The 24,906-nt window shown below is 47.2% G+C and overlaps 1 protein-coding gene across 3 annotated transcripts in view; it reads right to left on the reverse strand.

Moving 5' to 3' along the window:
• Positions 1–24,906, reverse strand: part of SIDT1 (SID1 transmembrane family member 1) — a 119,459-nt gene that overhangs the window by 87,899 nt on the left and 6,654 nt on the right. The window contains exon 1 of one of the 3 annotated variants that reach the window (XM_075592856.1): positions 3,228–3,246. The exons of the other annotated variants lie outside the window; for them this stretch is intronic. The gene's annotated coding sequence lies outside the window, so the exon portion shown is untranslated. Of the gene's footprint in view, positions 1–3,227; positions 3,247–24,906 lie in introns of those variants that run through there. 3 annotated transcript variants of the gene reach the window in all.

Genomic DNA, 24,906 nt, shown 5'->3' on the forward strand with positions numbered 1-24,906 from the left:
CTGTCCTGTTCATCCCCAACTAGCAACGGCGGCATCTCAGGGCCTTCTGTAAATCTGCAGGTGAGCAACACAACACCGTGTAACAGCGCTTGTAGTGCCGGCGACGCGACGTCGCGGCAAAACAAATGTATTGCCGCCGTCGCACGGGCTTATAGTAGAAGCGGCGCGACAGAGTGGTGGCTTGGTTGCGATCGCTGCAAGTCAACTTGATTTTTCCAGCGACCGCAGCGTGACGTCACCGTCGCTGTCACCGGAAATACACGCGCAGCCTTAGGCCGCGCGTATAGTGCCCGCGACCGGCGACAGGTGGTATTTCGCTTTACGGCGGCGGCGAGGGCTTCCGGGCATTTGATTTGTTCAGGGGCTGTCACATGAGGCGACAGCCCTTGAAAAATCAAATATTACCGGCTTCCAAATTTGGCGACGCGACGTCGCTCTTTCGCATTGCTGCCGTCGCGCTTACTATAAGCGCACGCGGCGGCGGCAATGTATTTGTTTTTGGGCGCCATCGCCCGTCACGGGCACTATACGTGCGGCTTTAGGGTGGGGGAACACCAGTTACATATATATATATATATAGATATATATATATATATATATAGATATATATATATATATATATATATCTATATATATATATATATAAATATATACATATAAATATTTAAATATATATACATATACTGTATATATACACACATACATACACACACACACGCACAATTCTATCTTTTTGAAGAAAGGGTTTCATTTTATAAATGATCTCTATTGCTTTCTTGCTGCATAAGTATTATAAGTATTACCTACAGATGCAGCCGGCCTTTTTGCCCCCCATTAACATGCAATTTTATGGTACTGCTACCGCAAGTTTCCCTGTGTTATCGGCCGATTTGCTCGGGTTATCGAGTGTATCGCAATAAAATACAGTGGAGCCTCAAGATAACCGTTAGAGGCAAAGTCACTCGATTTGCATGCTAAATAATGGCATTTATTTATTTATAGCATGTTTTACCAGGAAGTAATACAGTGAGAGTTACCTCTCGTTTTCAGGTATGTCCTGGGGTTATAATGACAGTGCATTGTAACACGTTATATTTACAAACATTTCATGGACAGTTAGGGACAATATATATTATAGGCATATGTAACAGTTACAGACCAGATTAAAATGTGGGACAGCTTTAGTTTTAAAAGAACTTAGACTAGTGGAGGCTGTGAGAGTCTCCGGTAGGTTGTCCCAGTTTTAGGGTGCACGGTAAAAGAAGGAGGAACTTTGCTTAAAGCTGCAGTTCATGCAATATCCTGCATGTGTGTTTTTTTTAATAAATCAGTTCTGTAGTAAGAAAAAATACTTTTAGCATTTTCTGTTTTAAAAAAAAACAACTTTGAAAGACCAATTTTCTTGTATTCTATTTTAACAAGCATGCTTGTTTCTATAGCAACGATTTACATTCCCCATATTTAAAGATGTCGCCAAACTTTGCCAATCAATAGACGGAGAACAAATTGACCGGCAGCTTTGCAGTTTTTTTTAGGTAAGTAGAGATTGCACAACTGAAACTATTGAAGTAAAAAAACGGGAGCCTGAACTGCAGCTTTAACCTTGGGACCATGAACAGTCTTTTGGAGTCTGATCTCAGATGATAAGTGCTGCATGTGGTAGGGGTGAGGAGCTTGTTCAGATAGGCGGGTAGCTTGCCCAGAAAGTATTTGAAGACAAGACAGTAAAAAATTACTTTGCACCTGGATTCAAGAGAGAGACAATCTAGTTCTTTGAGCATTTCGCAGTGATGTGTGTTGTACTTACATTGTTGGACAAAGCAGCATAGTGAGTTGTAGAGGGTGTCTAGTTTGCTAAGGTGAGTTTAGTGTGCTGTGCCATATATACTATATCCCCATAGTCTATAATTGGCATTAGTATCTGCTGTGCGATACGCTTTCTGACCAGCAGGCTTAGGGTGGATTTGTTCCTATAACGTACACCTAGTTTGGCATAGGTTTTCAAAGTCAGAGTATCAATGTGCAACCCAAATGTTAAATGGGTGTCTAGCCATATGCCCAGATATTTAAAACTAGTGACCGGGGCTAGAATGGTATTAGTTGGTTTTGATCTGAGCTCTGTCATTGGTAGCTGTACAAATTTAGCCTTAGTCCCAAATATCATAGTTACAGTTTTGCTAGTTTAAAAAAAAATTTCAAAAAAAGTTTGCTTTGGGAAATCCAGTTTACAAGTCTCAAACAATCAGACTGAAGTACGTGTTCAAGGTCAGGGAGGCGAGGGCTGCGTGCATATAGGATTGTGTCATCCGCATATATTTGCATTGAAGCTCCCTTACAAGCTGTAGGAAGATCGTCAGTCACATTATTGGGGCAATAAAGTATGCTACATTGTCTGAAAATACAGCCTAAAGAAATAGGAATTTCAGTTTGCTGGATCTCAGTGAATAAAATAGGAAGTGTAAGTGGGTCTGGGGGTGACAGAGGTTGAGTGTTTAGTGTTTTGTATGTCCTGTTGTAATACTTTTCATTTTCAAAAAGGTGCGTTTTCATCCCAGACCTGGAAGAGTTTGACAAGCATTAACGGTGAAAGTTCCAGAAACAGGGGGCAGGTAATGAAGAAGTAGACAAGATTTGAGCAGAGCACAGACAGCAGAGTAAGAGGAGGAGATCAGGGTGGAGATAGTTACATAGTAAATGAGGTTGAAAAAAGACATGTGTCCATCACGTTCAACCTATGCTACATTTAAACAACAGATACTTTATCCTATATCTACCCCTTTGTATCTAAAGCCCTCTCCCGCCTTAAACCTTTCTCACTTTCTTCCCTGCACCTCTGGAATGCCCTTCCCCTCAGTACCCGACTAGCACCATCTCTATACACCTTTAAGACCCACCTTAAGACACATTTGCTTAAAGAAGCATATGAGTAGCACTGGATAATCCTGGACCCATGATACATAAAGCTTGGCCCCCTGCAGACGCACTTACTAGAATTCCCTCCTACTGTCTCTATATGTTCCCCTACCTACCAATCAGATTGTAAGCTCCTCGGAGCAGGGACTAATCTTCCTTAATGTTACTTTTATGTCTGAACCACTTATTCCCATGACCTGTTATTTATATTATTTGTTATTTATATGATTACAACATGTATTACTACTGTGAAGCGCTATGTACATTTATGGCGCTATATAAATAAAGACATACAATACAATATCTATACTTACTTATTGATCCAGAGGAAGGCGAACAAAAAAAACAGTGTTATATCATCTAATGATATCTCATAAGGGGAAAAATAAATTCCTTCCTGACTCCAAGAATTGGCAATCAGATTACTCCCTGGATCAACATCCTTCCCATGTTTACTTATTTGGTATATCCCTGTATACCTTTCCTTTCTAAAAAGATGTCCAGCCTTTTTTTGAACAAATCTATTGTATCTACCATCACATTCTCCATGGGTAATGAATTCCACCGTTTAACTGCCCTTACTGTAAAGAACCCGTTCCTTTGTTGCTTGTGAAGTCTTCTGAAAGCGGCAGCCTCTCTTAGCAGAAGGACCGTTGAAGGAAGAAACTTCAATCTGTGACCGCGAGTACAGTATCCCTTCTGAACCCTCGCGGGAAGCCTCGTAGTGTCTCGGATCACCTCCGAGCTGGACGATCGTGTACCTCAACCAAAATGTGGGGACGCTTGAGGGTGACATCAGCATTGGATGACCATGAGTCCTGAGAGAGTCAGGCTAATAGCCATTAATATTGCTTCCAGGGGGGCATACACGCTCCAAGGATCGTGTCAAATTAGATGGTCTCTACTGAAATCCTACGCATTTCGTGGCACTCTGCCACTTCATCAGGGAACTACTAACTGCAACTTAGTTAGTAAACAGGCGAGTCAGACAGGGCAAACATTTTATAAGAACAAATTGTAATCTTTTCGCTCTGGCAGCAAACAAAATAAGTAATGACCTCTAAGATTTATAGCTGGTAATGCCAAATACTTTCTGCAGTGAGTCACCATGCTGCAGCTGGAAGATCTGCAAAAGGAATGTGCACTGCTAATACAACAACAAAGACAATAGCATCAGGAAAACCTAAATTAAGAGGACAGTCCCCGCTCCTTTCTGTCGACATGAATGACTGTGCAAACCATGCAGAAGCCAGGTGGGTTACACCAAGGTGATCACACCCAGTTATGCTCGCCCTGCCTGCTCTAGCACACCCTCTGTTCCCCTGGTAACCGGATCTAATACTCTACGGCAATGAAGAACCGTCCCATCTCTGAGCCCTTCAGGCAAACAATGGGAGTTTATTGCGCAACCTGACAACATGCATCAGTGAAGGAGCTCCTGAACGTCAGTTGTATAACACAAACAGGTGACACTGGGCTGATTAAAAGGACAATCCCCCTGGCACCAAAGTGAACCAACTCCAGCGGCATTGTTTAAGGAGGTCTCATCTGGGTGACGGATGCCTTTTTACCCCAATCTGACACCAAGTTAGACTTGGGAAGGACAAGAGACAGAGAGCCCCAAAGCCACATCCATCATGACAATTCATATAGTTACATACGTACAGTATCTGTTCTTCTGTCACACGTGAGGGTCACGTAGTTACATTCTTTGGCCAAAGCAGTGTAAGCCTGCAGACCATGTATGAAAAAGGAGGAGCATTAGTTCCAAATCAGTGCTCAGCGTGTGTAATCCTGGCCCACATTGTTATATAATTCTATGCATGGACCATATGAGAGTTTAGAATAATAAGTGGTTAAGGTAAATGTCCAGGACACATCCATGTAGTCTGTTTGTTAAGCCATGGTCATAATCTGACAAGGCGCAGTATTGCGTGAAACGCGTTGGAGACTGTCCCACTACTTTGTTTTTGTGTGTTGCGGATGGCCTAATACATTTTTATTCTACGATCCAGCCTCCATCATTTTGTTTGAGCAGTGCTCCCCCTAATTCTTCCCCCATGGGAAGCACTTCCGGTATCCAAGCTTGCAGACCATGTCGAGGAGCCCCCCTCTTCCTGCAAGTCCGAACACTGTGAGCGTTCTCTTTACCTCTCTGATAGCATTGGGGCTCTACTGACTTTTGTTGTATACATTGTCACTCACCCAGTAGCACTTCCTTTTTACATAATTATATATGGTGCGGTGGGCCTGGGTTTTGAGCTTAAGGGGGGTGTTGCATGTGTTTATAGACTTGAGATGAAGTGTGATTTCCTCTGGCTGCTCCCCTTCTGTGTGATGTCACTGTGTGATGTCACTGTGTGATCAGCAAGTGCTTGTACAGTTAGAGTCCCCCACTCCCCCCTTATCTTTTTTGGTTCTCTGATAAGGACAGGGCGGGATAAGGGGAAAGAAAACACTAGATTGACAAACACTCCCCCATTCAGAGGCCCCCCAAGAAAATCAACTTGCCAACTATGTGGGAATGCACTTATTAAAGCAGCAGTCCAAGCTGCCTCCCCCCCCTTTAATATGTTCATTAATACAATCCACACAATGATAAGTAACTAGCTAAGTTGCAGATCGATCCGTTCTCCTGTGATCGATCGGTGAAGATTCGGCTCGGGGGGTTCACTAAATGGCTGTCAGTGCAGCAGAAGAGGACCAAAGATGCAAAGTTCTGTGGGGAAGATCATGTGACCAGGCAATCACTAGATACAATTGGTGCACTGCTAGAGGGCAGGGCTGAAAAAGGGGTGTGCCAAAACCTGTTTCAGAAGAGGAAGGGGATGTGACTTTGTAAACGGTTGCTATAGAAACAAAAAATGCTTGTTACATTATAATAGATTGAAAATGCCATTAAGAGTTGCTAAAAAAAAACAAAAAACACACATGTAGGATATTGCTTGGCCTGCAGCTTTAATACCCTCCACATTAATGTCATTAGTTAATTACAGCTTAGCGATGTGTTGCTGCCCCTGTGGCAGAGAAGCCTGCAGCATTGCGGGAGTTAAAGCAGTCTCACACAGATTGGAGATAACAGGAGCTCAGTGGCTGCTAGCCTTTATTTCCTCCATTTCAGGATACTTTTATCCTGCTACAGTGTAAATGATTAACCCACAATCTGGGCCGGCGCCAGGAATAGCTCAGATAGGGACCGGTGCCGTGGTTAGCGTGGGGAGAGGTGCCACGTCACACAATGGACACACACACACCAAGAAGCGGCAGAAACCATGCCAGGCATACCCACAATGCACTGCCATGACATTACAATCATGGCAATTATAATCCAGGGTTACAGCAAATGAAAACATTGAGACATGGAATATATATATATTTTTTACATCCAGCGCTGACGGCGTACTTGTGAAGCATTTAACTGTTAATAGTCACGAGGTCTACTGCCGTTGAAATCTCTTCACCCTTGTGATGTCACAGACTTTTGTTTGGTTTCTAACCCATTCATTCTTCTTATCTCTTCGGGTAATACCCAGCATACATCTCTCCAAACTTCTTAAGCTGCGTCCCCCGGTGGTTACGGCGGCGCACGCTACAGCGTGCGCGCCACACACAACAGCACAGCCCTCTATGGGGCAGGCCCCAGTGGCTGTGTGCGTGTGAGCGCAATGCGCTGTTACGCGTACGCTAGCAGGGAAGACAAGAATTGTGTCTTCCCGTGCAGCGACACGGTTACGTGGTCGGCGCGCAGCCAATGGCAGGGCAGATATGCCCCGTCATGGGCGCACCCCCCCGTCATGGCCCCGCTCCCCTACAGATGGCCGATCGCGGCTGTAGTCTCTGCCCGCACCGCCATGCCGCCAGGCGCGTGTGCAGCAGGGAGGACTGGGGCTGTGATCTTACCGTTGTCTGAAGCTTCTGAATTACCTTCGCATTTAGGGGTCCAAGTTTCCCATCCATACGGGTCACATCCAGACGTGAGCACGGACAGAATACACGGTTCACATCCATACGTGAGCACGGACAGAATACACGGGTCATATCCATACGTGAGCACGGACAGAATACACGGGTCACATCCGTATGTGAGCACGGACAGAATACACGGGTCACATCCATACGTGAGCACGGACAGAATACACGGGTCACATCCATACGTGAGCACGGACAGAATACACGGGTCATATCCATACGTGAGCACGGACAGAATACACGGGTCACATCCATACGTGAGCGCGGGCAGAATACACGGGTCACATCCATACGTGAGCACGGACAGGATACACTGGTCATATCCATACGTGAGCACGGACAGGATACACGGGTCACATTCATACGTGAGCGCGGGCAGAACACACGGGTCCCATCCATACGGGAGCACGGACAGGATACACGGGTTACATCCATACGTGAGCACGGACAGAATACACGGGTTACATCCATACGTGAGCACAGACAGAATACACGGGTCACATCCATACGTGAGCACGGACAGAATACACGGGTCACATCCGTATGTGAGCACGGGCAGAACACACGGGTCACATCCATACGTGAGCACGGACAGAATACACGGGTCACATCCGTATGTGAGCACGGACAGAATACACGGGTCACATCCGTATGTGAGCACGGACAGAATACACGGGTCACATCCATACGTGAGCACGGACAGAATACACGGGTCATATCCATACGTGAGCACGGACAGAATACACGGGTCACATCCATACGTGAGCGCGGGCAGAATACACGGGTCACATCCATACGTGAGCACGGACAGGATACACTGGTCACATCCATACGTGAGCACGGACAGGATACACGGGTCACATTCATACGTGAGCACGGGCAGAACACACGGGTCCCATCCATACGGGAGCACGGACAGGATACACGGGTTACATCCATACGTGAGCACGGACAGAATACACGGGTTACATCCATACGTGAGCACGGACAGAATACACGGGTCACATCCATACGTGAGCACGGACAGAATACACTGGTCACATCCATACGTGAGCACGGACAGAATACACGGGTCACATCCATACGTGAGCACGGACAGAATACACGGGTCATATCCATACGTGAGCACGGACAGAATACACGGGTCACATCCATACGTGAGCGCGGGCAGAATACACGGGTCACATCCATACGTGAGCACGGACAGGATACACTGGTCACATCCATACGTGAGCACGGACAGGATACACGGGTCACATCCATACGTGAGCACGGGCAGAACACACGGGTCCCATCCATACGGGAGCACGGGCAGAATACACAGGTCACATCCATACGTGAGCACGGGCAGAATACACAGGTCACATCCATACGTGAGCACGGACAGAATACACGGGTCACATCCATATGTGAGCACGGGCAGAATACACGGGTCACATCCGTACGTGAGCGCGGACAGAATACACGGGTCACATCCATACGTGAGCACGGACAGAATACACTGGTCACATCCATACGTGAGCACGGACAGGATACACGGGTCACATCCATACGTGAGCGCGGGCAGAATACACGGGTCACATCCATACGTGAGCGCGGGCAGAATACACGGGTCACATCCATACGTGAGCACGGACAGGATACACGGGTTACATCCATACGTGAGCACGGACAGAATACACGGGTCACATCCATATGTGAGCACGGACAGAATACACGGGTCACATCCATACAGGAGCACGGGCAGAATACACGGGTTACATCCATACGTGAGCACGGACAGAATACACGGGTCACATCCATATGTGAGCACGGACAGAATACACGGGTCACATCCGTACGTGAACACGGGCAGAATACACGGGTCACATCCATATGTGAGCACGGACAGAATACACGGGTCACATCCATACGTGAGCACGGACAGGATACACAGGTTACATCCATACGTGAGCACGGACAGAATACACGGGTCACATCCATATGTGAGCACGGACAGAATACACGGGTCACATCCATACAGGAGCACGGGCAGAATACACGGGTCACATCCGTACATGAGCACGGGCAGAATACACGGGTCACATCCGTACGTGAGCACGGGCAGAATACACTGGTCACATCCGTACGTGAGCACGGACAGAATACACGGGTTACATCCATACGTGAGCACAGGCAGAATACACGGGTCACATCCATACGTGAGCACGGACAGAATACACGGGTCATATCCATACGTGAGCACGGACAGGATACACGGGTCACATCCATACGTGAGCGCAGACAGGATACACGGGTCACATCCATACGTGAGCACGGACAGAATACATGGGTCACATCCATACGTGAGCACGGGCAGAATACACGGGTCACATCCATACGTGAGCACGGACAGAATACACGGGTCATATCCATACGTGAGCGCGGGCAGAATACACGGGTCACATCCATACGTGAGCACGGACAGAATACACTGGTCACATCCATACGTGAGCACGGACAGAATACAGTGGTTACATACATACGTGAGCACAGACAGAATACACTGGTCACATCCATACGTGAGCACGGACAGAATACACTGGTCACATCCATACGTGAGCACGGACAGAATACAGTGGTTACATACATACGTGAGCACGGACAGGATACACGGGTCATATCCATACGTGAGCACGGACAGAATACATGGGTCACATCCATACGTGAGCGCAGACAGGATACACTGGTCACATCCATACGTGAGCACGGGCAGGATCCACTGGTCACATCCATACGTGAGCACGGACAGAATACAGTGGTTACATACATACGTGAGCACGGACAGGATACACGGGTCATATCCATACGTGAGCACGGACAGAATACATGGGTCACATCCATACGTGAGCGCAGACAGGATACACTGGTCACATCCATACGTGAGCACGGGCAGGATCCACTGGACAAAAACTTTCTTCTTGAGACACAGTGGAAAGTTCCCTTGAAATATGGTCTTGTTTCATGCAAATGCTCCATCCCATTCTCCTATTGATTTAATTTGAAAGGTTCCCATATACAGATACTTGCTGGCCAAGTTAGACATAGTTTACACGTATAGACCACAATAAATTTGCTATAAAACCCGTGGTGTTCTAGCTCTTCCCTACATAATGTGATGCCCACACCACGTTGCAGTATCTTTAAGTCCCAGATAAAAGCAGGAAATGTAGTATTTCTCTATACAGGGTTTATTTACAAGATTAAATAATACACTAACAGGCCCACCGTCCCTTTAAGTCAAAACAAATCATAAAATAAACGCCTACTCCTCTTAGGAGACTAACTATACTTGCAGCTTCAGCCCTTACTAACTGGGTGGACAGCTAATCTGGTTACCACCCCAAAACAGGTACTCTTATAGCTAAACATACACAGTCTCTACACACAGCAATATAGTGTTTGTCTTATCTGTTTCTGTTGGGGCTCCAGGTAGTTCCCTCTGGACCCTGTGAGAGTTCAGAGAATCTTTCCTCTGTAGCTCCAAGGTTATGGACCGGACGCCCCGACTTCAGCGTGGTCTCGCGTCCTTCATTCTTAGGGGAGCTCAGCTCCACGATGCTTGTGTAGAGTGATTCTACATCAAAGCTTACTAATGGTGTGTTTTCATCTACATAGATGTCCTCAATACGCTTGCAGACATCCTTTGTTCCTTGGAGATACTGTATGAGGGAACTGACATCACAACGTTTCTCAGAACCCTGTCGATATAAATGCTGTTTTCTTCGGTAAAGTTTCCCATACCAGAAACTATTGGTCTTCCAGGCGGTTTAAAAAAACTCCTAAAGCAATTTCAATGGTAGGAAATGTTGACTGCAGTTTACGCTGCAATAGTTTTTTGTTCTGCGTTATTTTTAAAATACATTTCCAACAAAATCAATGAAACTACATATATCCATTAAAAAAACATTATCTTTGAATAAAAAATGTTAATAAAAAGTTAGGCTATGTAAAATTAAAAGCCATATACCGGTACTGTTGTAATCACACTCAATTATTATTTAAAAAAATGTAAATTATAGTTAAGTAACATCGGCTGCGTTCAGTTAGAACTACAAATTAAAAATGTAATTGTGGGCCATAGTACAGTACTTGTGGAGCCTGTGAAAGGTTTGGGGGTCCTGGGCTAGAGCTGAGTTAGCCCATGCTTTAAGATTGCACTGATAGGGGTCACAAAAACTGTATTAGAGTCGAACTGCTAAAAATCATTACTTTTCTATTACAACGCAATGTTTTGGTCCAAAATCCACAAATCTCACTTGCTTCGGTCCTTGCGTGCGTTGACTTTATATTTTATACTATTTTTTGTTCCTGACCAGTAAAGTGCTGTGAAATTTAATGGCGTTGTTTAAATACAAGTCGTAATTATTATGCTTCGCCTGCAGCTGCCGATTTCTGTAATCCTTGATGTAACATTAAGGGCAGGGATTTAATATCATGTTTGGTGCACTTATCCCTGCATTGTAATTCCCAGTATTATCTGTTCTATAAAGCGCTACGTACATGGCCGGCTAAAATCAATGCATTTCCTGACACAAGGTTGGTAAAACATGATGTAAGGCGTAATCCCAGCACAACCTTTCCAGTTGTGCGAGCAGCCAACAGGGAAGAGTTTAAAACAAAGAAATACTGAGAGAGCGAATTCTCAAAGGGGGTATCAGTGGCCATTACGTTTCATTCCAATATTTAAAGGGACAATCCCTCCTAGGACCAAAATGAACTAATTTCGATGAAATGTTCATGGAGTCTCGCCTGGGGTGATTGATGCCCTTTTACCCAAATCTGAGACACAAAAGTATTTTTTTTACTAGTTAAAGTGAGACTTGGGAGGGGTTTGATTTCTTCTTGCTGCTCCCTGTTATGTGATGTCACTCGGCGATGTCAATGTGCTCACCAAGTGTTTGTACAACCATGGTTCCCCGTCCCCTTATCTGTATTGGCTCTCTGATAAGGGCAGGGTGGGATACGGGGAAAGAAAACACTAGACTGACACACACTTCCCTATACAGAGGCGCTTCAGATATTCAACTGGCCGACTATGCGGGATTGCACCTTTAAATGCAATTCATCATCAGAACTGCACTCTATTCATCTACCAGCTCTGGATTCCACTTTGTGCTCCTCCCAATTTTTTTCTCTGCTCCGCTACAGACTCTACAACTCTGCCCTTTCGTCCTCTCTTGATCTTCATGCTCCTCTTTTCCTCTCCCGCTCTCGCACTTCTAACCCCAGACCCTGGTTAAACTGCCACACGCGCATGCTGCATTCCTGCACTCGTTCCTCTAAATGCCTATGGAGAAAATCTCACCCTCTCACAGACTTCCCTCACTATACACGTATCCTATCCTGTTTCAACTCTGCTCTCTCCCAGGCTAAACAAACCTACTTTTCTTCACTAATCAACACTCACAAGTCTAACCTACGTCATCTATTCTCTGTATTTGACCACTACCTGTTACCTGTTTTCTTCCTTCATTTCACCTCACGACTTTGCTGACTATTGCAAGACAAAGGTGGATTCCATTCAGCAAGACATCCCCTCTGTATCCTTCCCCCACCCTACACCTCTACCTAATTCTCCTCCTGCCTTCCTTGACTCCTTTTCCCGCTGTCACAGAGGAGCATGTGTCACAGCTGATCTCCTATTCTCCCTCTCCCACTTGCCCTCTTGAACCCATTCCCTCCGATCTCCTCAAACCTCTTGTTCCTACTCTAGTCCCTACACTCACACATATTGTCAACTCCTCCCTCTACTCTGCCACCTTTCCTTCCTCCTTCAAACACGCAAGTTATATCATTACCCAAAAACATCAAGCTTGACCCTACCTGTCTCTTTAATTATCGCCTTGTCTCCCTCCTGCTTTTTGTCTCTCAACTCAATGAACGCATTCTTTTCTCTCGCTTGCTCTATTTTCTCACCACCTATTCTCTCTTAGATCCTCTACAATCCATTTTCCACACTGCTCACTCCACTAAAACAGCCCTCACCAAAATAACGGATGACCTCCATGCTGCCAAAGGCCATTCCACGCTGCTCATATTACTCGACCTCTCTGCAGCATTTGACACCGTGGATCACCCTCTTCTCCTTCACATTCTCCAAACCCTTGGTATCCGTAACAGAGCTCTATCCTGGATTTTCTCTTACCTCTCCCATCGTACTTTCAGGGTCTCTTTTGCTAACATCTCCTCCTCCTCTATCGATCTCTCTGTGGGGGTACCCCAGGGCTCTGTCCTGGGATCTCTTCTCTTTTCTCTTTACACACTCTCTCTAGGTGACCTAATCACATCTCCTGGGTTCAAATGTCACCTCTATGCTGATGAAACACAAATCTACTTTTCAACCCCAGACCTTACACCTGCTATACAGACCAAAGTTTCTGAATATCTCCCCGCTATATCCTGGATGGACCTCCGCTTACTCAAACTTAACATGTCAAAGACAGGGCTCCTTATACCTCCTCCAAAGTATGGCCCTTCTGCCTCCACAAAGATTATGGTCAGTTGGTCACTCTGACACTCTCATCAACCAGCAGTTTCAAGTTAAAGAACTGTTATCAGAACTATCATTTTAGAACGAGAGAGACATGGCGTGGAGGGGGGGGGGGAGGGACGTGAGGGGAAGAAGAGAGGGGGATGGGAAAGGAGAGAGAAAGGGGGGAGATGAGATAAAGTGGGGGAAACAAGAGAGAAATGGGGGGGAGGGGGATGGGGAGAGAGAATCCAGGGTGAAGAAGAGAGAAGGGGGGGAGAAGAGAGAAAAGGGGAGGGGGAAGAGAGAGAAAGGGGGGAGAAGAGAGAAGGGGTGGGGAGAAGTGAGAAAGGTTGGAGAGAAGGGGGGTAAATAGAGACAAGGGGGGAGGTGGGAAGAGTGAGAAAGGGGGGGAATGAGAAGGGAGGAAAAAAATTAGAAATGGGGGAGAATGCGTGTGAGGGAAGGGGGAGAGAGCAAAGGGATTGCAGGAGAGAGGGGTAGTGTGTGAGGGGGGGGGGGCTAGCAGTGGAGAGTCCTGGGATCCAGGAAAATTGTCATTTATTGACAGATAGACTGCGCCCTGGTTGACATTTATTTATTAGGACCTTGCTGCGTTTCTGAAATGTTTCACACAGAATCCCGCCTGGTGGCGTTTAGGAAAGAGCGCTGAAATCCAATCTTCAGAGGCGATCATGGAGAAGTCCAGGAAGCATAAAACTGATATGCACAGCATGATGTTCTATGGCTGGGTGCGGCCCAACTCAAGTCCCCAGGGGCCACCAACAGGTCAGGTTTTAAGGATATCCCTGCTTCAGCACACTGGGCTCAATCAGTGGGACTGATTAAGCCACCTGTACTGAAGCAGGGATATCCTGAAAACATGACCTATTGGTGGCCCTTGAGGCCTGGAGTTGGTCACCCCTGTTCTACAGAGAAGATACTGCAGCTCTAGGAACTGCCAGCATGGTGCACGTCTGGCAAGTGAGGCTCCAGTTTGGAAATGCAGAACAATGGCCATTAGCAAAGGGTAACACCGCCTCACGTCATGAGAGATGTACACAAGATAGCAGTTGGATTTATCAGGCTTTCTCCGCATTCCTTTTACTTGTAACTTATTTACAACTTCTTCATGCCGCACGCAGCTTCAAGCCGCTAAATCCAACATAATGGAACAATGACCCTTAATGGGTCAGTACGCTTAGCTGTTCCAGCGTCTTAATGCAGAGGTCTCTAGGGATATCCATTAACTGGGTCTTCTCAACGAACAATTAACCTTATCAACGTAATTGGCTTCTTTCAAGTAAAATGTTGACTTAAATCCAGTCATTACTGTTTTTTTCCCCCATGATCTGTTCAAACTAATTACGCTGCCATCATCCGCCAAACCAAACATCAAGAGAAAGACTCCGGTGGAACGATGTCCCTGCGGTGGAACAATGTCCCTGCTCCCTGCGTTCCCAACAGTCTTATCACAAGAGATTAGGGAAAGATAATTAAAAACACTCCAAGGCATTTGCTAGCATTCAAACACAATCAGACAAGTATATGTATTTAAAATGATTTTTCGCCAACATTGGAACCTACTGAACATGTTACTGCCATTAGCTCACTTTGGCCGTAGGAGGGGCCGCCCCTTTACAGGGAACGAGCAAAGCGGGACATAGCCACACTCTGTAGTTTATCAGTATATATTACACAGATCCCCCCAAACGGCCCTTTCCATCGTTACAGGGGCCGTCATACACCCCATACACAGACAGGGTAATTCTTTAACGGAGCACGCCATGCAATATCCTACAAGTGTGTTTTTTTAAATAAATCAGGGCTGTGGTATTAGATAATACTTACTAAATTAAACAAAAATGGCTTCTACTTTTAATGCCATTTGTAGCAGCGGTGTAACTAGTATTTGGGCCCTTCTGCAAACATTTTGTTTAGAGCGCCCCCCTCTCTTCCTCACAGTCACCCCCTCTCTGTCCTCCTCCCTCCCCAACCTTCCCCTGTGTCTCACTCCCTTTCTTACTCTAAGGCTGAGGCCCCAGTACCTCCGCTGCACGCGCGCCCGCGAGACTGGCGGCGCGGGCAGCCGAATCCCCTGGTCTGCAGGCAGCTGCAGACCAAAAGACAGGGGGGGGGGCATGACGGGGGAGGGAGGGGGCGCGGCCGTGACATCACAGGTTCGCCCTCATTGGCTGAACCGCCGGGGGGCGTGGCTTAGCACTCCGTCGCGACTCCTGATCACATGGGCCCGGTCCCATTGTGCAGCGGCTATTGTCCCTGCAGCGTCCCCAACAGCGGGCGCTGCAGTAGCCAGTGGGGACCTGGCCTTACTCCCTCTCGCCCCTCTTTTCTCTCCCTCACAACGCCGCTCCTCACTCAATACACACACATTCACTCCCCCACTTTTACCTGGCGGGGGCTGGTGGGCGATAGGCTTGCTGTGGCCTGTGAGCAGACCGGGGCGGGGAAACCGGCAAGGTGTGTGTGTGTGTTTTGGGGGGGGACGGGGGGTTGTCTGTGTGCATGGGAGGCCCCGCCTGCACATCAAGCAGAGAGAAGTAGCAGCCGGTGAAGAACTTGAGCCCCACTTCCAGCGCCAGCTGGTAAGTCCCCCCAGCGTTCTCGGGACCTCCCCGCATTGCGAGGGTTAGCGGCACAGTAGTTACGCCCCTGAGTTTGAATATACTGCTAATCCTTTGATTTCTATAGCAGGCTATATCCCACTTCCCCCAGTAGTGACAGATATTTCTAACACTTTCCTGTTTGTGATAATTCGTTGCCAATATTCTGAGCAGTTTGAGCTGCAAACTGTAACAATAGATAATGCTACCTTAGTAATATAAGGATACATTGTAGCTGCTGAGTTACACTGACTAAAGGGTTGATTTGAAACTGAAAGGCAGCCATTTAGTGAACCCTGGTTAGTAGAATCTTTGCTGACCGATCACGGGAGAACGAATCGATCGGCAGCTTAGGTAATTGGTTTTCAATAAAGGTAATCAAACGCTGCATATAGTAAAACAAACAAAAAATATATATTTTTTTTTAAAGTGCCATGTGAACTGCCTCATTAATGTAATCCTTTTTTTTTTATTTCTCATAAAATGTACATTTTTATTTGCGATAGACACCCTACCAAGCAGCACGGCACATCCATCAAGTCTGTCCCCTCCCTGTCACAGACCCAGGAAGGAGAACGAGGGGGGAACTTTAGTACGTCTGAGCAGGACCTGCCGAAAGCAGTGACACCACCAAAAAGAAGAAGCTAGAGGGACGCAAATGCTTACAAACCGACATTGAAAATGTATTTATTTTAAAAAAAATACCCTCGTCAAGATTTACGTCTTTAAATGTGTCCTTTTTTCCCCCCAAGAGAGACTGCACCCGTATCTCACAGAACTGTAGAGTAACATGCTCCGGGCATGCAGAAATGTCAAAATAACAACACCTTGTGCTGACACTTCTAATTAATGACACCTGTGTGTGTGTGGCACACACTTCAGCATTATGCCAGCTGCAATCATGTCTGAAACGGAGTGTGACAGGGGCGGGAGTTGATCTTCAAGAAATACACGCCAAACCGGCACGTCACACCCAGGACGGTACAAAGGGTTCACTCAGCCAGCATAACCAAATGTTAAGGCATCGAAATCAGTTTAGCAACAGTGAAATGATTTAAAGCAGCAGTGCAAGCTGCTGTTTGTTTTATTTGTTCCCATTTAATATGTGCACCAATACAGTCCACACAATGATAAGTAATTAGCTAAGTTGCCGATCAATCCGTTCTCCTGTGATCGATCGGCGAAGATTCGGCTCGGGGGTTCATTAAATGGCTGTCGGTGCAGCAGAAGAGGACCAAAGATGCAAAGTTCTGTGGGGAAGATCATGTGACCAGGCAGTCACTAGATACACTGCTAGAGAGGGGGCAGGGCTCAGACGGGGTGTGTCAGAGCCTGTTTCAGAAGAGGAAGGGGAAGTGACTTTGATTGCTATAGACACAAAAATGCTGATTACATTATAATATATAAAAAATGTAATTTAGACTTGTTTAAAAGAGTATTTTCTCACAGCACAGAACTGATTTTTTTTTAAAAATAAATAAAAGACACGCGTGTAGAACATTGCTTGGTCCGCAGCTCTTTAAGGCCGCGCTTATAGTGCCGGCAACGTGACGTCGCCCAAAAACAAATGCATTGCCGCTGTCGCATGCGCTTATAGTAAGTGCGACGGCGACAATGCGACGTCGCCGTCACGAAAACTGGTAGCCGGCAAAATTTGATTTTTCAAGGGCTGTCGCCTCATGTGACGGCTCTTGAACCAATCAAACGGCCGGAAACCAGCGACGCCGACGCCCGACGAAATATAACTTTCGCCTGTGGCGACGGCTGACGTCACCCGTCGTGTCGCCGTCGCCATCGACGGCACTTTAGGCGCGGCCTAAGGCTCCTGAAACACTGGTTCGAAAAGGGAAATTCAGCCCCCCCAATGACAGCTACGTGCACATTTACAATCACACTGTTATCAGAACGACATTGTCAATGTCATTTCCTTTTCCATTAGAACCTCGTGGAGAATCAAAGGTAAATCCGTGGGGGGGACACGTGTCCCGAGGAAACGCTTATTTTATAAAAGGTGAATATGAGGCCAAAATGGAGCAGGGGCGTAACCCCCGGGGGAATACACCTTACGCGGCGGAGACGGAGGAAGCCCACCCAGGCGGCGATTGCGGAAGTTGAGCCCGACTTCCAGTGGAGCCTATCTTCTGTGTAAGGACCACCTGGGTGGGCTGCTGCCGGGTAATGCCCCCCACCACAGGTAGGGCCGGGGAGTGTGCAGAGAGGGGAGGGGGCTTTGGAAATGCCAGAATGCGGTTCTGGCTGCTAAAGTAAGAGCCGGAGCACGGTTCCAGCGGGCGGAGAATGGGCCCCGGTGCAGCCGGACCAGCTGCAGGTATGGCAGTACCGCCACGGCAAAGGAGGTCATTTATCAAAACGTTCGGGGGGCAAAACCACGGGGCCAGATTTTTCAATAAAGAAACGCTCATTGGTTTCAATGGGAATGCTTTTCCTTAATAAAATCACCTGGCAGGAAAGGGGTTCCTGCCCCAGTGAGCTTACAGTCAAAGTGGCATGCCGGGAGATTTACAGAGTTAGTAGGGGAAGGAGTAAGTGCCGTGGGTGGCAGTGCCAGGCCACAATGGTCGGTAAGTGCCTCTGCGGGTGAGGGGAGCAGTGGGTGGCAGTGCCAGGCCACAATGGTTGGTAAGTGCCTCTGCGGGTGTGGGGAGCAGTGGGTGGCAGTGCCAGGCCACAATGGTTGGTAAGTGCCTCTGCGGGTGTGGGGAGCAGTGGGTGGCAGTGCCAGGCCACAAGGGTTGGTAAGTGCCTTTGCGGGTGTGGGGAGCAGTGGTCATGGGACCAGGCTCCTGAAATACTTCAGTAAGAAGATGTGATTTCATACTGGATTTAAAGGTGGGGAGAGAAAGTGCTTGGCGTGTAGAGAAGGTGCTTGGAGTTTAGAGAAGGTGCTTGAAGTGAAGAGAAGGTGCTTGGAGTGTAGAGAAGGTGCTTGGAGTGTAGAGAAGGTGCTTGGCTTGTAGAGAAGGTGCTTGAGTGAGTGAAAACGTTTAGGAGAAACAGCAGTCAAGCTGGAAGTGGGGTGAATTGGGAAAAGAAGACCGCAAGGAGAAGAGCGCAGGATACACGCAGGAGGACGGTGAGAAATCAAAGCCGAGATGTAGGCAAGAGCAGAAGAGTAAAGCCTTGCAAAGAGGGAAGAGAGATTTGCAGGTGACACGGAATTGGAAAGAAGAACATGAGCCGACATTGTTCCCGGAGAAAAGTGAAATCATTCCAGTGGCAACATTTTGGAATAGATGGCAAGGGAACAAGTTGTGAAGCCGGGGGACCTGTTCGTAGAATACAATAGTCCAGATGGGATAGAATAAGGGCGTGCATTACAGTTTTAACAGCAGAGGAACAGAGGAAAAAGTAGATCTGAATAATGCATACAGAGGAATAACAAGTTTTATGCAAGGTAAAAAGACTGTGAATGGAGGAGAGGCAATCAAATTTCACCAGCGGGCAACATGCTTTGGTGACTGGATTCTGTTTAATGTAGTGGAGAAATGTGACCGTGGACCAGATTCTGGAGGAAATATGAGGAACTCAGTCTTTGACATTAAGTTTGAGCTGGTGGTGCATCATCCACAGTGATATAGCCAGTGATATATACAGGCAACCAGACTTGGGATTGAACTGCGGGTGTGAGGTTAGGGTGGCTAGGTATATCTGAGCATCATCTGCATACAGTAGGAGGAGATACCCGAAGTGGCATCTAGGCAATACCTGAAGCCAAAGAAGTTCATGAGGTCACCAAGAGATAGTGTGCAGAGAGAGAAAAGGAGAGGTCCAAGAACGGAACCCTGAGGTGCACCACCAGACAGCTCAGCAGGGGGTGAAGACACGATAACAACGGATATGGAAACGAGTGGAAGAGGTGCGGGAGAACCCCGACGGGAACAGCCATCTTCAGATGACACACGAAGAAAGGGAGTTCGTTGGTAGAAGGATATGCAACGCCCTGCGACGCATTGTAAGACCTCCGAACCGTCGTTACAAATACAGTTCCATAAACTCATTTAGATTTGATTCCAATATATTGGAAAGTGCCTCGAAAGTATCCGAGCGACTGAAATTGGAATTTCCACAATGCGTCCAGTGACCTCACAGAAAGCGTCTCATTATACTTGTTACTTTTACTTTCTCTTGCCAAGGGAGAGGGGGGGGGGTGCAGTTACCACTGCTTGCAACTCCTGCAAACATCATCTTGCTTGTGTGACAAGTGCATGTCTGGTATCCTCTTCTGTAATGTTATTCATTTCAGTACCAGACGTGCAAGCTTAGAATGGACATAGGTTATGTCTAACGTCAAAGTCCGCGCACACATAAATATTTATACCACACCAGAAACTATTATTATGGCTGTCTCAAATGTTTTATCTGTATGTACGGTTCTAGAGGCTCTGTGCACAAGTGCTTAACATGTACTAGGAACGAGGGTGTTATGGACCAGGGAAGATCGAATATTACCCAACGATGAAGGGTGTTCATGTATCCAAATCAGCAAAGCTACTTACTTGCTCCTGTAACAGGGCCTTTCCGCTGCCTAAAAGCCTTCCAAAATAAAGCCTGTCTTTTGCTGATGAGTTCAGCAGGAGTTAATTAACCAGTCTACACCTTGCTCATCAAGCGTGTTTAAAAGGCTGCTGTACAGATTGCATGGGATCGCTAGCATATGGAGAGAGTCTGTGCTGCCAGAGAGATCCCAGGGGAAGAGAGACACTCTGTTCCAGGCAGCATCGGCCCCTGGAACCCACTAGAGGGATCACCCCACAGACCCCCGAATTGACATGGAGAGCACCCTGCCTACAGGTACCTCTCTTTGGGACTGTGTCAAAGGTTTCGAAATCTGCCGCCCCTGGGCATTTGCCTGTGTCGGCCGCCTCCTTTTTGCCGCCCTCCTGCTCCTTTGGAATCCCGCCAAATGACGCCTCGTACGTCACAAACGTGACGTCGCACGGTGGCGCGTCGTCACGAAACCGCGTCGTCATTACGTCTTTTGATGTCACGTTGCCATGGCAATGAGACGCCGTGTGACGCTGCGTTGGTGACGTACGCGGCGTCATTCGACGCTGGGATTCCAAAGGAGCAGGAGGGCGGGAGAACACATGGAAGTTCCTTCCCATTAGGCCCCATAGGCCCGAGAGCGCAGCAAAAGCACATGGGGGCGGACATTTTTGCCGCCCCAAAAATTTTCCCGCCCTAGGCCCGGGCCTAACGGGAAATCTGACACTGCCCGCGGCCGACTTTCTCTGGTTAAGAATAAGTAGTTGCTTTAAAAAGGTGTTTGCATCTTTCTATGGAAGCCAATTACATTGCTAAATGATCTAGATGTTTGTTTTTGAGTCGGTATGTCCTTGAAGTCACTTGAAAAGCCACAGATTACGGCAGCGTATACAAGATAGAGCTGTGTAAATCATCGCTTCTGCTATGACTTCATGGCACTGCTTTATCAGTGGGAAAAGTGCCAGTCAGGCACGAGATTGGCTTGTTTTATTCCCCTTGTTACACAAGGCGGACTTCTAGGATTGGCTCCTAGCTTCACGAGGAACACCAAGAGAAAGCCTCTTCATCCCCTTATCAAGCCTGCGTTATCCAGCATCAGCATCTCTTCCCTGTGGCTACAGAAACCAATATCCTGCTTCGGATCTGCACTGAGCGGCATTATCCAGCAGCTGAAGAGGTGTAATGTATGACACGAATCCCATGCTAATACGCCGAGAACGGATGCGGGCCTGTTATTTGCTTACATTATATTACAAACCGAGCTACACGTTAGTAGCATTTGCCGCCTTATCAGCAGTATCTTACCCAGCGTTTACTTTTGCACGCCATGTTTCCTATGTTTGCTTTCTGAGCACGTGTATACGAGCTTATCTGTGGACTACAGAACTAATAGTCCACGTTTAACAGGCCTGCAGTTTTCATTGAAAAATAATGGGGAGAAATATTCGATTTTATACTTAAATCTCATATGGTAAACTCTCACATAGATTGTAAGCTCTGCAGAGCAGAGTCTCCTTTTCTTAAACATAAACACACCTGTTTCTCTCAACCACGCCTCCCTGCCACCTCTTCCCCTGCTAATGGTGTTAGCCTTCTGATTTAATACTGACTAACCTTAAAACTCGACTCACAAATCAAGCATCCCAATAGCCTGCACTCATGGTTACTGTCCCACACCCATAGTCACTCCTCCCACCCATTGTGGCCAAGCACTGCCATCTACTGCACTTATTCCCTCACCTGCTGTCTCTGTAACTCTCCCAACATTCCTCTTAGATTGTAAGCTCCTCGGGGCAGGGATTTCCTTTCCTATTGTCTGATTTTGCTGCGCTTATTGTATTATTAGAATTCCGTGTGCTGTATTCTTTGTGAAGCGCTGAGTACACTTTTGGAGCTATATAAAGAACGATATACATACATACAATGTTACTTTTATGTGTGAAGCGCTTGTTCCCATTGTGTTATATTATTATGTCTCGCGTGTTACTGCTGTGACGCGCTATGTACATACAGTATATGGCGCTATGTAAAGATATACATACATACGGTGTAAAGAAGAAAAAAAAAAGATATACAAATGAAAATATGGTTCATCAAACACGAGAATTTGATATTTTATTGGCGCAGCTTCTTACTTTAAATAAACTAATCTGGGGGTGGGGGAAGGGAAGGGGACAGGGGAAGGGGAAGCTCCCGCGTCAGCAAAATGAGGATAGTATATGAAATCAAATAACACACAAACTGGTGCAATAGAGGATAAACTATAATAACAACATAAACAGACAGACAAGTTCCTCCTTGAATGCACTCAGAAAGGTAAGTCAGAGCGATATGGTTGATAACATTAAAAACCTTTTAATCACCAAATAGTAAGAACATATTGTATAGAGGGAAATGGTAGAAGTAGTCCACGGCCAGTCCCTTAAAACAAACCAAGAAAATATCTTCCTAAATAGGTGTATGGAAGATAGTGGGGACAATACACCACCTAGGTGTGGGCTACAGAAAACTGCAAAGTCTCGCCACAAAATAACTTCAGACTTGAAGACTTCAGTTCTCAAGTCTGAAGTTATTTTGTGGCGAGACTTTGCAGTTTTCTGTAGCCCACACCTAGGTGGTGTATTGTCCCCACTATCTTCCATACACCTATTTGGGAAGATCTTTTCTTGGTTTGTTTTAAGGGACTGGCCGTGGACTACTTCTACCATTTCCCTCTATACAATATGTTCTTACTATTTGGTGATTAAAAGGTTTTTAATGTTATCAACCATATCGCTCTGACTTACCTTTCTGAGTGCATTCAAGGAGGAACTTGTCTGTCTGTTTATGTTACTTTAAATAAACACCAGCCATGTTTACTAAGCAGTGCTATGCCATAGGAGCACCTGGCAGCGGGTGGCACCCTCCGGTCGATTCATTTGAAAGGGCTGTAAATGTGACTTAGTAAATATGGGGAACTTACAAAGTGCCCCTGTGTATTCACACCGTCCTCAAACTCATCAGCTTCCACCTGCCTGCAAGACATGGGGGTTGTTCATTAGACTGCAATAGTGCTGAATCGTACAGAATACAACAAAAGACAGAAAGCACAGAAAGCACCCATGCGACACCCAAATGACAAAGTATATAGTTACATAATTATCTGTTTGTCTTATAAGTAAGGGTCATTTAGTTAAACTCTTTGGCCAAAGCGTTATAAGCCTGCAGCCACGTCACAACAAGAATGCAGGTCCTTACCCTAACCTACAGCCATGTCATGGCATGACCAGTCTGCAGGTCCTTACCCTACCCTACAGCCACGTCACGGCATGACCAGTCTGCAGGTCCTAACACTACCCTACAGCCACGTCACGGCATGACCAGTCTGCAGGTCCTAACACTACCCTGCAGCCACGTCACGGCATGACCAGTCTGCAGGTCCTAACACTACCCTACAGCCACGTCACGGCATGACCAGTCTGCAGGTCCTAACACTACCCTACAGCCACGTCACGGCATGACCAGTCTGCAGGTCCTTACCCTACCCTGCAGCCACGTCACGGCATGACCAGTCTGCAGGTCCTAACACTACCCTGCAGCCACGTCACGGCATGACCAGTATGCAGGTCCTAACACTACTCTGCAGCCACGTCACGGCATGACCAGTCTGCAGGTCCTAACACTACCCTGCAGCCACGTCACGGCATGACCAGTCTGCAGGTCCTAACACTACCCTACAGCCACGTCACGGCATGACCAGTATGCAGGTCCTAACACTACCCTACAGCCACGTCACGGCATGACCAGTCTGCAGGTCCTAACCCTACCCTGCAGCCACGTCACGGCACGCCCAGTATGCAGGTCCTAACACTACCCTGCAGCCACGTCACGGCATGACCAGTCTGCAGGTCCTAACACTACCCTGCAGCCACGTCACGGCATGACCAGTATGCAGGTCCTAACACTACTCTGCAGCCACGTCACGGCATGACCAGTCTGCAGGTCCTAACACTACCCTGCAGCCACGTCACGGCATGACCAGTCTGCAGGTCCTAACACTACCCTACAGCCACGTCACGGCATGACCAGTATGCAGGTCCTAACACTACCCTACAGCCACGTCACGGCATGACCAGTCTGCAGGTCCTAACCCTACCCTGCAGCCACGTCACGGCACGCCCAGTATGCGGGTCCTAACACTACCCTACAGCCACGTCACGGCATGACCAGTCTGCAGGTCCTAACACTACCCTGCAGCCACGTCACGGCATGACCAGTCTGCAGGTCCTAACACTACCCTGCAGCCACGTCACGGCATGACCAGTCTGCAGGTCCTAACACTACCCTGCAGCCACGTCACGGCATGACCAGTCTGCAGCCACGTCACGGCATGACCAGTCTGCA

Source organism: Ascaphus truei, chromosome 3 (genome assembly GCF_040206685.1).
Source record: "Ascaphus truei isolate aAscTru1 chromosome 3, aAscTru1.hap1, whole genome shotgun sequence".
NCBI classification, from domain to species: domain Eukaryota; kingdom Metazoa; phylum Chordata; class Amphibia; order Anura; family Ascaphidae; genus Ascaphus; species Ascaphus truei.